Consider the following 16,136-nt stretch of genomic DNA (forward strand, 5'->3'; position numbering starts at 1 on the left):
TCTTAGTTCTCTATGTAAGCAAGTAAAGGGTGTTTCCCAACAACACCTGCATGGAAAGGATTTGAACAATGTCAAAGTCGCCTAACATTTTACTGAAGAGTCTTCTGGGACTTTGTAATTGTGGCTGCAATAAACCTGCAGCAACGCCCCTGCTATATGCACTGAGAATATTTCCGCTAACTTTCTTGTTCTTTGACATTTTCCTAAACTCTGAACTGAGATTGATTTTTTGAATTCTTAAATTTCTCCTCCTTAATTTCCCCGGTTTTAATCTCAGTGAGAACACTTTAACAGAGTAAGCAATGCAGCTCCACTGCAGCAGAAAAAAAAAACCCAAACAAACCAACCTACCCCTCAACAGCCCAAAAAAAAAAGTTTTCTTTTTCCCTGGGACTTCTTTTGCATGACTCTGTATCTCACAACCACCCACAAAACTGATTTGTAGTGGAGGGGACCATCAAGAAAATTCTTATTGCCTGCATGAGCTGCTCTTCCCCAGCATAACCTTCTTCAAACATTTCTGTACTTTATGTGACTGTTCACTCATTCTGATCCCATTCCCACACAACCAACTCACACAGGCATAGTCTCCAAAAAGAAAAAGGTTCACCAATTTCTGAGGAGTTTATGATAAGACAAATTGCAAAAAACAGTTCCTATGATTTGGCATTATTACACACTCACTAAATCTCATGAGAAGAACCATTAACACCATTCTATAAAACTTACAATTCATGGTGGTTTGTCTTCACTCCCAGTCACCACGCTTTTGACTAGCAAAAAGGACATCTGGGAAAGACCACGGAGTGCTTATGATGACTGCTGAGACTCACCAGGCAGGAAAGATGGGACTGTCTTCAGCTTCAGAATGACAACATCAGCGTCTCCCACACTTCACTGTGCTGGGAACGTCTTTGCAGGGAGCATATTTGCTGGCGCAGCTGTACCTGCAAAGCAAGAATATTCTATCCAAATTCCTGTTTACGTCTCTTTGGATATAGTGCCTTTAACACAAATTCTAAAATGCACCCAAATATCTTGTTTCACTAGTTCACAAAACAAAGACATAGAGCAATTGAATATGCCCTTAGCCAACATCAGGGAGTTAATACAGCTACCAGGATCGACGGCATCCTGACTGAACGGACATGGAGCAGTTATGGACACAGCATTAAGAAAACTCTGCCTTTGGAGTTTCTTCCTCAGGAAATTTTGTTAGAGCTGTGCTTGGTTTGGTAGAATTAAAAGGGAAGGTATCAAAGCTGGTAGGAAAAGCCTGTCAGACTGAATTCATTCTTGTAGATTGATAGCTAGGTGTGAAAGCAGAAAAGGATGGAGTACCTTCCTTGCCTACTAAGAAATTTAAAAATAGCCTGAACCTGGGCTACTAGAGGATTATTCAACGAAGGGGAAGAGATCAAGTGAAGATTATTTACAGCAACTTAATTGTTTACTTAAACAAACAAATCTTATGCTGCAACTTTCCTTTATCACAGCTCCCTAACTCAATATAGTAGGACATTAGATCCAAAGAAACATTTTATGAATAATCAGTGTTTACCTTTGTCAGCACAAAAGTAAGTTCGCAACAGTTGCCTGATATTTCTTACATTCTGTATACACATACACAGACCTTTACAAAAAATACAAAAAAGCTTTTTTTCCCCAAGATTACCCAGCACACCGGGAAGAGTACACATGGAATTTGGGAAGAGGGTGACCACTGGATCGCCAAATGTCAGCACATCCCTTGCCAATCCAAGTTATAAGGAAATACAGCCCTTGAAGGCCAAAGATGACCACGCAGGAGCTGTGGTGTCAGAAGAGCTGTTAGGCATTAACTCTGCTGTGCAGCAGCGGGAACGGCCTTTGAATCCTAATAAAGTCGGAGTTTACGCCAAAAGGCAACTAAAGCATGGAAGTGATGACAAGCAGGATGTGTGTTTTATTACAAAACCTTATAGTTATTTTCATCGCCTTTCAAGATAATTTACATTTAAAAACTGCTGTAAAAGCTCATACGCAAAGCCTAGCTGTGATGTTCACACAACAAATTTCAGTCCTCGGACACACGTGGTCCCCGAAAACACACCCAATGAATTTTAGCCCTGGATGTAGCCCTCTTTTGTGCCTCAAGGACTTCGCAGAGCATGTCGCCGAAGACTGGACGTCACGCAATCCACAGCGGCTCGAGGCACCCAAGAGGGATGCGGCAGGTGCCGTCCTGCGAGGCGGAGGTGCGAGGGCCCGTGGCCGGAGCTGCAGCCTGCGGGAACGGGCCCGAGCTGCCCTTGCCCTTGGTGAAGAAACCAGTGGCCACCTCACCAAGACCTGCACTGAGGCGGCTCAGGCAGGAGTCCGAGCGCGGGTATCCCCTCAAACGCTGCTGCGACCCCGCCGTGCCACGCTTAAACCCCTTCTCAGAACCACCCCACGTGCACTGCAGCCATTCAGCCTTGTTCTCCCCCTCGTGAAGCCGGAGGGCGCGCCCAGGCAGACAGGGAAGGAGAGCGGAGCTCCGCAGTCGGCGAAGCGGCCGCAGCGGCTCCTCCCGAGCGTGTGACAGGGTCGGACGGGGGGCACGCTGCGCGCCGGGGTCTCGCTGCGCCTGCCCCGGCCAGCCGGCGGGACGCGGGGGGCTCAGCCCGCCGGGGAGGGAGGAGCGGCGGCAGCCGGGGCCCCTCAGCGGGCCCTGGGGAGGCGGGCACGGCCAGCCCCACCGCCTCCCCGGACCCGCTCCCGTACTCACGGCTTTCCCGGCGCCGGGCCCCGAGGATGCGGCGAGCTCCGCCCGCGGGGCGTGCCAAGCCGCGCCGCGCCCCGAGACGAGGCGCCGAGGGCGAAGCTGAGGGATGAGGCGGGGTGAAGCCCCCGGTGGAGAGGGGGTTTCTTGCCGGCGCTATGGCGCGGCGAGGGGCGAGGCGGGAGGAGCGCAATCGCCGCCCGGGGGCTCAGGCCGTGCGGGGAGGGCGCGGTGGCAGCGCCGCGGGACGCTGGTCGAGGCGCCGCCGCCATGTTGCCGCGCAGGGCACCGCCCCAGCACAGACCAGCTGGGCCGGGCCGGGCCTGGCCGAGGCCGGGGCGCTGCCGCTGTCCGCCTGCGAAACCGCGGGGCAGTTTCTGCCTCCCTTGCCATCCCTCCCGCCTGCCTGCACCGGGCCTGCCTCCTCTTCCCCGGGGGCTGAAAATACTGCCATGAGGTGGCTGCACGCAGGGGACGGGCAGCCTGGGCTGCTGCCGTGCCACGGTGCTGGGGGCAGCTGTCCGGCACAGAGCCCCAGCTGGAGGTCTCTGAGAGGGGCTGCCCTGTGTGGTGGTGCGGCCCTGCGAGGGGCTGAGGCAGAGGAGGGCTTGGTTGTGTCCGTCAGCTCAGCCAGGGAGTGGGACAGCTGCTTTTGCATGGTTACTTCCCATCAAATAACACAGGCAGCTTCTTTTCCCTACGGGTAATTGCTGGATAATGATATTTTATTATATTAAATTATTTAATTAAGGGAATTTTTGTGACATCCTCTCAAATCTGGCTTGGATCACCCATGGTCAGAAATGCAGAGGGTAGTGGCCTGCGTGCAAAATCTGCTGGAAGCAGCAGCCTTGCCACATTTTTGGCTGCAGGTTTGCAACCTTAGGGTTGGCACTGTTGGCTGTGCGAAGTCACAGTGGTCCGAATGGGAGCTTCCAAGCCAAGGTCCCCAGTCCAGAGACCTGGAACAGCAGCACTGTGGAAAATGAGAAATGTGGTCAATGGAGCACAGGGGGCAGCTTCATGAACCACAGTATGAAATAGTGAGCTCTGTTACAGTATCTCAGCCCTTTGAAAACAATGCAACACCAGAACAAAACAACTTGGTTGTCTGTTATACCAAAGGACTGAGCCAGCGAGAAATAGATGAGTCTGCAGAAACCCAAGGAGTAGTTTTTCAAGATAATAAACATCAAATCTTTTTCAAGTGAACTGTGCTACAGGCCAGGTACTTCCCCTGTGGTTTTAAGAGAGCATTTGAGGCTGCGGGGTATAGTCACAAGTGTCACATCACCAGATCTTAATGGAGTAACACCTGGGCTCTGGAACAAAGGGGAATTGAAAGTTGCATGTCCTTAAATGAACAGTCCCAGGTGACAGGTAACAGTTAATGCATATTGCTAAAGTATCACCCATTTCTTCCATTTGGTTTAAGTATGTACATTATCCAAAACTTCCAATTAGTTTCAGCAGATTTTAATCCATCACCCCTTTCTGATTCCCCCAGCTGGCATCCTTAGTGAATCAATGATAAATAGATTTCCCTTCTGGGGTTGCACCTGCTTACAGAAATTTGAACAAATAGCCTGAGTAAGTATCTGCATTTGTGGCAATTTACTTTTTATGGACTAATTAATAACAAAACATAACGCTCCATTCTTAGAGCCTCATCCTGAGAAAAAGCACCCACACATCTTCAGGACATCTCTTTTTAAGATCAGCACTGAGATGCAGAATCTCTAGCTCCAGTAATAATCTCCCACAGTGGTCAGTAATGGCACATGTTTCATCAGCTGTTGTGTTTTTCCAGGGAGTGGCAATGTGTGATTAATTTCAAATGTGTCTGCTAAAGCATGTTTTGAGAAATCAAGCCAGGAAGTTTCACTGAACCACATTACCATGGAAATGTTCACTGCGGAGGGGGGACACAAATAAAACCAGTGAAACTTACTCGCTAGTCATTTTGAGAATGTTACCAGTGATTGTGTGCACACCAAATAAAGGGTGGCCACATCAGGAGTATTTCCATCTTTTCAAGAAAAATCTTCAAGCACAAATCTATCCACTTGAAGGACACAAGCCAACATAGCATAGTGTTCAGATGTTTCTCATTAGTTAGAAGAGACAGAAACATAGGTCTGGGTATTAGCAAACAGTTTTGGGACTATGCAGCAATTAACTTAGAGGCTTCAAAGACTTACCAAAACTGGCTGCAAATAGGAGACATTTAGGATTGAACACCCACCTTGAGCCTTCCATCTTTGTGGAAATGTTCATCAGGTGTACTGCACAGTCAAAACTTACAGCACGTGGTTACTTCATGACCAACTGGGATGCCAGCAAGGAAATATCAGAGAAATACACATTGTGAGTGTGGTCTGTATTGGGATCTGTCTGCCACGCACTCCATTTCCTGAGCTGAAGCATGAAGTGCATCACTTCTGCATTAGAAGAGCCTTCTGCATGAGTCCTGCATGAGAAGATCCTCTTGCAGAAAGAGCAGAAGGAGAAAACCAGAAACTTTTGCCTCTGGGACAAACTGCTTTTGGTATGGGACAAGATTTGGCTACCTTATTTAAATAAATAATAAATCGACACGAGAACTTCACAGCTACAACTAAAAAATTAGTAATGCACATAGTAAGTGAGTAATAACACAAAAGATAGTAGTCTGAAAGGAAAAAAACCCCAACACAATAGTTGTATGCTCTTTGAACACCTCTGTGTGAAATTCCTCAGGCATGATATTAAGATAAGAATCACTGAGCAGGCCACCACAAGATGTCAGCATTGCAGAATGGTTATTCCTACCAGGTACAGAAAAGGTCTTTGCATCCTACAAGTGTTTGGCATTAGATTTTTTTCTTTTTGTACGATGGCATAATCTGGCCTTTTTTTTCCAACCACTGACATTAGGATGTAAGTCCAAAATTGGCTGCAAAGGGGAATTTCTTAAATAGCTGTTTTTTTGCTCTCTTTCTATCTTAACTTTTCTAAATGCTTTCACGGGGTCTGTATTAACAGCAGTGCTAATGACATATGATGCCTTGTAGCCATCAATGAGTTGTTTCAGGCTGCATCCAGCCTAGCTGGAGAGCACTCACTGAAATTCAGCCTGTATATTCACATGTCAGGAGGTTGTCCAAAGCCCTCTGTGGCTGCATCCTCGGCTTTTTTTAAAGCCTCACACTGGCTGGAGAAGGGTCTGCTGGCTTCAGTTCTGTGGAGGAAATGGGAAGAAAGTGTGAAACTATTTTGGGCTTCTATTTAGAAAAGAAGGATACTTGGGGTAGCAAATCTTTTTAAAGGTGTCCAACAACATAAGCCAAATCACCAGCAAAAGAATGAACTTTTTCCCCCCGTTTCCTTTTGCAAGAATAAAAGATCTGAGCAGGATTTTTGTTTCTTTCTTTCTTTCAAGTTGACTAACAAGCCTTAGTTGTATTTCACATTAAAATTAATTTCCTGTTTTAGTGGGATGCTCTGTAGTTTTCGCCTATACCATTCAGTCCTCTGAAATATTTCCTGTTGCAAACAGCTGTCTTGCTCTCCTGTTGGTACGGCTGTCATCAGCCCTGCCACAGTGCCAGCAGCTACTGACGGGCTTAGCAAACAGCGAGTTACTGTGTCCTACTTTAGGGGACACCAGTGAGAGGGTGCAGTAAGCCAGGAGGGACCGTCTGAATTCAAAGCAGCCAGAAAGCTGTTCTGCTGTGTTTCTCTACCCATTTATGTGAGCTTCTGTCCATTTGGCTCTTGATGGCGGCGATGGGAAGGTGACATCTTTAACCATCTGAAGATTTTGCCTGTGAGATGAGTTTGGCCACTATTTAGAGGCTGTCTTTTATTGTCAGGTTCATCTCTGCTGCCTTTAGGGACCAATATGAGGAAAAAAAGAGTTCACTTCTGGATCTTTTAATCCCTTGGAAGGACAGCTGGAGAGTGCCCCACTGAGACGCAGAAGGAGGCAGATGTGTTCAGTATAACTCAGTCAGATCTTGGTGCCTCGAGTATTGATGTCGGCGTGGGGGGAAACAGTACTATATCTACCTTTCCATAGTACATGTGTTGTGGCACAGGGCTCCCCTCTGTCACCGTAAAAGCGTTCTTATCCCTGCAGTGACAGTGTTTTAGGGTAGCTGTAACTTTTTAAAGATCTACCTATGAAAACCTTGTGATTATGTGATGATTTTCCCATTTTCCCAGTTTTAAGAAAATTGTCAGAAAGGGTAAGCTAGGATCATGTCTAATAGATTGTAGTTACCGAAGGAATCATCTAGTGATGTCTCTAACAATAATATGGAGGACAGTTTGCATGAAGCTGCATGAACTGAGTGCTTCTAACTTTAAATTGTAGATTAGATGGCAGCCACAGAACTTTATTTCTTTTACAATAATGATAAATGAAGACTTAGGAATAGACAATGTTTCTTGCATGTCTCAAAAGTCTTTTTCCATAGTAGTTTATTATGAACCATCTGGTCTCATTAATGTTTTATCAAAAAACATCTGGCTGCTATATTGTTCAAGCTACTCAGTAGAAGGACTTCCTCATAAATTAGCCAAAAGGAATGGCTATCAAACTATTGTGTAGGAGCCCCAAACATTTATGTAGGTCCTGTATAAACAGTTATTTTAAAAGCATATTATTCCACGTTAAACTACAAAAGTCTAAAAAATGTATCAGTAATAAAATCTGAAATGAAGCTTATCCCCTATGCTTCTAATTTTTCTTCTTTTTTTGCATCTTTGGTTCTCAGCCCATTGGAACAGGACCTACAAAGTCAAATGATGAACTGTATTAAAACAACAAATACTAGGATTTTTTTTTTTCCAATAAAACATTGCAAACAGAAGATACCTGTCGCTGAGCCTCCAAAAAAATGAGGCACTTCATCTTTGTATCTCAGCACACATACACCTTTCAGATTGTAAGCACTCTGGCAGGGTTCTTTAAAATATAAATGTACAGCACATGGCACTATTTAAGTATAGTTGTGCAGTGCCTAGTACTATGGGCAGCTAGGTACAACTGATTGTAAATGATTATGTAATTTGCATTGATTTAATAAATTGTACTTCCACTCATAATTGTGCTACTGTTACATTTTCAGATCAATAAAAAATGTGATCCTAAAATTAGTGCAGTTCATATCGATTTTGTTATTTATAGACAACCTTAGTTACTGTGAATGGAAGAACTAAGGAAAACACATCTAAAGAATACATAGAAAGTTCAGGACAAAATTGGCAAAACAAGAGGAGTTAAATGATCTGTGGGGAAGAGCCTGTGACTGAAGCTGCCTGTAGAGAGGAGAGCTGATTGTAAGGAACAGCTTTCTTTGATCAGCTCCCCAGGTTTCTTCTGGTTCACACAATTCCTCTTGCATCCTCTGAATAGATGTGTAGGCACAAGCACCCTCAAAAACACTCACTATCCGACTGCAGGAGCAAACAATTCAGGCAGAATTTTCCAAAGAATCCTCAGTATGCTATTGCAGTTCCTCACGAGGCAGCCAGCTGGATGGTGTTTGTATTACACTGACACCGAACTGGAGCATGGCCGTAGTCAAACATTGCAAAATGTTCAGAAGCGAACACTAATATTTCATGGAATAACACCAGTCACATGTTTTCATCTACTACAACATTTGTAGCAATAGCTTTATTATGATTTAAAACAAATTTTGTCTCTCCCTTTTGGTTTTGGTGCCTCTTCTATTTTATTTCCCAGTTATTTTGCAACTCCTTAACCCCCATTCTCACTACCTGTTAACTGTCAGCTCAGTCTCTGTTTCAGAACTCAACAAGTGGAATGCCTGTTGCAGGGCAATCTGAAACTGGTTTCTCCAGGAGAACAAAGTAAATGCATTTTTAAGTACCCACAAAGATAGAAATTGAGAATTTTGTTTTTTTTGAAGCCGGCCATGGCCCACAGAAGTAGCAGATGCACTGAGGAGAAGACCACAAATGGCAAAGAAGCCAGTGGCTCCAGAGGGTCCTGAGGAGCTGTGAGGCTGCATTGCTACTACAAGGTGAGTCAGGGTTCCTACAGCTTCCCAGGGTCTCTGCAGCAGGAGCTGCCAGGGGCTGTCTGCATCTTCTCCTGTGTAAATGCACACTGCAGGGGAGGACTAAAGGAAACTGAAAGAGGGTAGATTTAGATTAGATATTAGGAAGAAATTCTTCACCATGATGGTGGTGAGGCACTAGAACAGGTTGCCCAGAGAAGTTGTGGATGCCCCAACCCTGGAAGTGTTCAAGACCAGGTTGGACGGGGCTTTGAGCAACCTGGCCTAGTGGAAGGTGTCCCTGCCCATGGCAGGGGGGTTAGAACTGGATGATCTTTCAGGTCCCTTCCACCCAAACTATTCTAAAAAAACCCACCCCATTTCACACAGGGCTGATAATTCAGCCCTGTTGGGTACCAAGACTAAGGCCCCGTATTTCTTCTTAAAGCCATTTCATTTTTCAGCTTGCTATTGCTGCCCCCTAGTTTCAGCACACAGAGGGTTTTCTTTTCAATGTCTTACAGACTCTGGGGTAAGAACATACCTGGATTTTCCCCACTAAAGGGAAGCAGGATGGAAAGAACACAGTTCTTTTTGAAACAAGGAGGAAGGGCTGGCAAGCAGCTGAAAACTGCGTGGTCTGCTAATTGCACGGGAGTTCTTTTATATTATGCAATGGTATTGCCCGAAAAGACAGCAAGGTGTCATAAAGGGGGTGCTGTGGGTCAAAACAGATTTGTAGGTGTAAAAGGCTGCAGGTGTCCTTCTGAACAGAGGGGGAACCTCTACACAGCAGTGGTGTCCTGCAAATTTGTGCAGGTGGTAGCCAGGCCTAGAGTCACACAACTGCAGCTTATTGACACTGTTTGTTATATTGCAGTTACACATGCAGACCAGGTCTTCGCTATGCTGGGAAAAAACTCACATATGAAACGAAGTGCTGGCCTGTTCTCTGACAATTAAAAATGTATTTTATTTGCTCTATCATAGGACTGAAACTGGTGTCCTTGCAGCTTGTTCTGCCCTTGTTTGTCTGAATGACGCATTGATTTGGGTGAGTAGCATCTGTAACGGGTGATGCAAGAAACCTTGGGTGGATGGTTTTCTTATTGCCAGTACTACTCTCTGTGCAACTGGGAGAAGGGAATGGACTTCCTCCTACAGAACTGGTCACAGGCAGCTTGAGCTGGGGCTTATTTGGTTCTTTTGCATTTGCTGTCTGGCCTCACCAATGCAAATACACTACAGTGTGAGCAATGCAATTTCTAAGAGAGAAGGAAGACCAGCTGTGTCCTGAGAGGAAGTGTTACTATGAAAGGAAACAGTGAGCAACCAGTGCTGGGAACGCATGAACTGCAGTCATTCTTTTGGCTAGGACCCCGTGAATGTACGCTTCAATACTGAGAATCTTATTTCAACAATATATACTTTTTCCTCTTACTCCTTTCCCACATCATTTCAAACAAACAATTCTTGTTGGTATGAAGACCAAAGCATTCACATGAGCATCAGCTTTAGGAAGCTTTGCAGCTAGATAAAATATAGTGGAGCTCCTAATATGGCCTTTCTTGTGAAGTGGCACATCCAGATCTCTTTTCCAGCTTCTGATCTTCACAAAAGGTGAGAATATAATATCCTTGAGTTCTTACCCTCCATCAACTTTGACTGAAGTTTACTCTCTCTCCAAAATGAAAGGGGACAGGTTAAGAATGGGCTAGGCTCACCATCTTCTGGTAACTAGAGAACTCAGAAAAAGTCAAGCTTGCTCTAACTGATCTACTTGTGGTGCTTTTTCTCAGGCAAAGTCCTCAGTAGAAGTTTTTCCCCTGAAAGGGCTTAAGAATTTGGTGCACTATTTTTGAACTTCATAAGAAAATTGATTTTCCTGTCCAAAAAACCTATATAGCTATTACATAGCTCTAGTTGTTTTCACAAGATTTGTTTCACTTACTGAAGTGCAAGTAACAAACAACAAATGCAAGTAGGATGATCTCTCATCTTCAGTCTGTCAATGGCTGAAATGATAACAAAAAAAAGAGTAAACAAAACAGTAAATCTTCCTCAGCTATTAGACAGGTTCTCATCTATTGATAAATCTACATAATCTTCCTTGCTCTAGGCAGCAATCTAGGCATTGCAGACATATCCTCATAAAACCTGAGAAGGAAAGGATTTTTCAAGGCATGTACTGCAGTAATTCAAACTCGATTTACTGCAGCCTTTATCATGGCTTCTTTTTTTTTTCAACACAAGTGAAAAAGTAAGAAATTTGTAATTTAGGAAAGCAATTTTTTATTAAAGAAATTTTAATGAAGAAAAATAATGTTAATAAAGAAAAAAATATCTTATTTTCAAATTCCAACAGCTGGTCTTATTAAAATACCAAGTGAAATATCAGCTCAAAAAATACTCAAAGAGAAATAGTGCCGTAACATTTAGAGAAAGCCAATAATTCCTGAAGTCTGTGAAGTTACAGGCAGAAACATCAGCTGATGTTCGTACACAACATCTTGTCTTCCAGGAATTTATTATTGTTCCAAGAGCCTGTAAACTTACATCAATGAACCCACAGAGTCAAATTCGCAGTTAACTTAAGCCTCACTTATACTGAGCTCAGTAGAGCAATGCTGATTTACCTCAAATGAGGGTTTACACATAGCAATTTCAAATATTTCCCTTGGCACAGAGTAAGCAAAGATACAAATTCATAAGTATACAGCAGAATTTGGTATCTGGCCAGCTTTTAACCCCATTTAAAAACTCAGAGTAACCCTACAAATTCTTATGCATCTGCTGCACTAGAGGGGGTTCAAATTAAAATCAACAAATTGAGCATGGAGAGCAATGTTTGCAAGATGAAAGAAATGTAACAGAAGCATTCAAAAAAAAAAGAAAAAGAAGCCAAGATGTGTCAGTTACTATGCAGAGCAAGCTTTGCTCAGCTGTCAGTGTTTTTCCTCACGCTACGGTGGTTTGAATCATTTTGCAGTAAGCAAAATTACTTTAAAATAGAGATTATTGTAAATGAACAGACAACTGAGCTTAAACACAAATTGGATGCAAGGTCTATAGGAGCCAAGTTTACCTTACACTTCTGTAGGGCCCAACAGCCTGTTTTGTCTGGGTAGCACTGACCACGCTGGGGGTACTTGGCATGTTATTACTTCCAGAGGCAATCACTCCATGTCCATTTCTCCGTAACAGAAGTTCCTACTGCCCTAGGTGTTCATGATTAGGCCACCAATAAAAAGCATCCCTTGCCATCTTCCTCTCCCTTTTATAATTATGAATAAAAATATTACTGCTTCTTTAAATGGCTATTTTCCCAGCAACTTGAACTAAATGCTAGTTACTTCAGGTACCAATAAAGTATATTAGATCTCTATGAAATTAATGAGCAATGAAGTGATTCCCACTGACATGATGAGCAAGTTCCAAAGTTCTTAACCCAGTACAGAACCAAAATGGCTGGATTTCAAAAAACAGGAACTGATTCTTGCCCACTATAAACACTGTTTTTCTTTCAGCCTCTATCCTTATTCTGCCATGTACAACAGCTGAGGATGTTTTGGGTGGTAACAGATTTATTGATCCAATTTTCCCAGCTCTTCCTGGAACCTCTGTGCTCCCTCCCACCACATACTTTGTACACACTGAGCCTGGGAAGTGCTGCAGAACTGCAGTCAGGAATTACAGGTTGGTCAGGAATTGCACTCACTGTACTCCCACATTTTTCAAGATCCTAATCCATCTGTATTGCATCTTATATGCATATGGTGGGACTGTGAGACATAGTTGAGATCTGATTGGCAGAGCTGTCCTGAATCACCATCTCTAAGGGAGAAAACACCGCATTGATACCGTTTCCTTCCAGTTATTTATTTTATCCAGTAAATACTATGTTTCCTTGTTTTTAAAAGTTGTTTTATGGAGAACATATGGTTTGTGTTTTCCACATTCATGCTGAAGCATAACATTTATGCTGCACATCTGTCCACTAAAAACTGCTTTTAAGAATCAACTTCCAGCTTTCAATGAATTCCATCAGCTTATCCCTTTCCCTGCCCCAGTGTCTGGCATAATAGCCATGAGACAGTGCTGTACAGCACGTGCAGGTAACTGGTAAACAACTGGAACATTGCACAACTACCGGACAGATTGTAAGAGCGATAAATAAGGCTTCTAGCAGATAGAAGCTCTTTCATACTTGCCATTTTGGAAAGTGTAAAAAGCACAGATCACTACAGCAGCTAGACTTATTTCAGCTGTCACTAACAACCTTTGAAGAAAGATGCTTACAACCCCTGGGAAAAAGTCAGGGTGCTCTATGACCTTTTGCAAGTATGATTTATTAACATCCAACTAAATTGGTTACAGAGGCAAAAATAATAAATTGAATTGCACATCAATGTGCTCCAACATTATAACAAGTTTTTGGAGTAAGTGAAGCAGAAAACAGGAATGATCCTGACTATAGAACATTTTCTCAAAAATCTAGAAGTCAGTGATAGTTCTAACACATAAGATGCCTTTCTTCGTTCTGAAATCCCTAATGCCCTACCAAAACAAACAACAAATCCACCATTTAGCAGCTTTGCATATGTAATATTTCTACATGTGGTATGTTTTTCCAGTACTGGAACTAGTAAAATACTGTTAGCATAAATACAAGACTGCCTGATTCTCAGGGATAGCAACCATCTCAAAGGTATGGAGCTGAAGGACCTCATCACCTCTTGTGGATCAACCTCCCAAATGTTTGCATAAGCTTTAATACAGTTTTGTTTTATACAACAAAAACACCAAATCCACAATTTATATAAAAAAGGAACCTCTTAAAATAAGTTTTGAACATATGGCAACTATTTATGTGGAAAATTTCTCTTATTGCTTTCAAAAGCTGCAGCAAGAACAGTACCTAAGAACGGAGCAGTACAGTAATACATTTGGTGATACATTACAGCATTTACTAAGTTTCAACAGATAAACCAGATAACGTACAGTTTCTTATGAACCCACAGCTGCTGGAGTTGCACCCACCAGTAGCTAGAAAATAGAACGGATGAGTTAGTGAATACTGTGAATTTTATTTATAGTAGGCATAATCCATGAATGAAAACACACTTAACCAAAAAAACCCTTTCATTTTAACTGCACTCCTTTCAATAGCACCATCTGACTCAAGCCCTTGCAAGATATATTCAGTTATGTGGAGAAGTTGGATTTTGTCCTTCTTTCTATTATATACGCACTGTGGACCAAGTTTTGCACTCCTCCTCAGCTTGCCCCTCTGTATGAGTTGTACACAAAAAAAAGCTGTATTGAACAAAGTAAGATATGCTGAGAATTTCATGCTCTGCAAAGCTGATCATCTAGAGAGACAACAGAAGAGATTTACACAAAATCAGATGCAAGGACATTAATTAGGAGTATGCTGAGCAGATATAGCTGCACATTTCCATACCACGCTACCCTTACCAGGTCTGACTCCAGAGTGCAAGTGGGAAGAAAGTATTGTTCACAGTCAAGGAAAAGATACAGAAGTAGGCCACAATGTTTATGGGGAAAGTTTTTAACTATAGCTTTTAGGCATGATTTGTCATTTAAAAGCTTGTTAGAATGGACGGGTTTCCTATTCTTCAGAAATTTAATAAAGAGAAGAATGGGACGCTGAATAAGGACTTTTAGATATGAGGGGCCACATAGAAAACCTAAACAGGACTGTAAAAAGCTGAGGGAAAGCGGGGGGCATGGGAAGGGGTGAGGTCTTTATTAGGTTTTGTTTGGTGTGGTTTTTTTTTTTTTTTTTAAGACCAGCACTGGACCTTTGTGCAACTCCAAAGCTGTCCATGGTTGTACGTTCTGGCCCCGTGAATTTGTGTTCCTTTCAGTACAGTGACCTGGCTTCAACAATAAACTGCCAAATAATAAGGTGACAGTGTTTGCAACCACCACCTCCTCCAAGGGCCAGGTTTTAAAAGAAAGCTGCAATCCTGCTTCCAGTCCTTCAAAGAAAACTTGCCCATGGAAGAACAGATCTCTAGGATGTTTCCTTATCAAAATTTTGCTCTTCCTTCCATGTGTCTAATTTTCTGCGCTCTGTGTAAAGAACATAAGTACTTTGCTGGATCCGTATTTCAAAAAGCATCTAAAAGTAGTAGATCAGCGCTGGCAAACTAACACATAAAGAATATCTTAGAGAGCAGAGATTCAGAAAGGAATGCAATGATTAATTATGCACTCCAGTTTCACTCAGTCTAAAGGGCACTTTAGGCTACCAAGAGTAGCCTCCTAAATAAGGTACGCTGTTTCATAATCCCAAACTTACACTGTACCAAAATCAGAAACTGTCGAGTCTGCAAATCTGGAAGTAGAGCTGTGGTTTTCTGTTTCTATGAACACTATTTCCCTGGATTTTTTTTCCTTTCTTTGCTGTGTAATTTGAAAACTGAGCCAGTGTTTTAACACACACCCAAAGGCCTGAGCTGCTCCATAATCTTGACGTAAGTTTAGAGTGAGTGTTTTACTTTGTGAAGGGATGCACAAAGAAAGGTGGTGCTAGATGAATGCTTCTCAAACTGCCCTCCAAAATAGTATTAAGTAATGTTTATAAAGTCATCAAATAAGAGAGCTGTAACAGCAGGCAGTGGTCATCAGGAAATTTTAAGACTGATCCATGGAGCTAAATGGATTACTGCTGTGTATGAAAGAAAGCAGTAAGTTGCCTGATACGTTCTTTTTACCATTCAGGGTAGAAACAGCGGAAGAAAGTCCCTCAATGTCAGTTATTAAAAACAGCAGCTGTCTTAGTGAGATTGCAGAAAGCTAATGCAAGTTTTGCACCCATTAACACATCTGAAGTTTTGGGGAAGAAAATTACCAAAATTTCATATTTTACCAACAATAACTGTATAGTGTATATTAAGGTTTGTGAATGGTGAATATATTTTTATGCAGAAATACACAGAAGTAACACCAAGACAGCTTTCTTCCACTTCTTAATATATAGTTGTCAGAAGTTTAACAACTAAACCCAATTGTTTCATACAAAAGTAAGCAGGATCAACTATACTTCAGCTGGAAACATGGGGTCAGAGGATCATTCACAACTGGTTACATCATGCTTGCAGATGTGTATCAGATATTTACAAAAGCAGCTATTGTGCAATGATTTTGCTCTATGTATTTAAGAAATGCCCTGGATTATTCTCAGGCATTATTTTTCTGGAGATGATAGTAAAATTCTGAAGTTTACCTTCTTGATATGGGAATTTTGCTGAAGAAAATTTTATATATGGCACTACTCAGCCCAATGCTTCTTGTCATTAATCAAATGTATTTTAGACATTTTAGATTGTAAGACACAAGGCAACACTGCCAGT

The sequence above is a fragment of the Gavia stellata genome, chromosome 6 (assembly GCF_030936135.1).
Source record: "Gavia stellata isolate bGavSte3 chromosome 6, bGavSte3.hap2, whole genome shotgun sequence".
Taxonomy (NCBI): domain Eukaryota; kingdom Metazoa; phylum Chordata; class Aves; order Gaviiformes; family Gaviidae; genus Gavia; species Gavia stellata.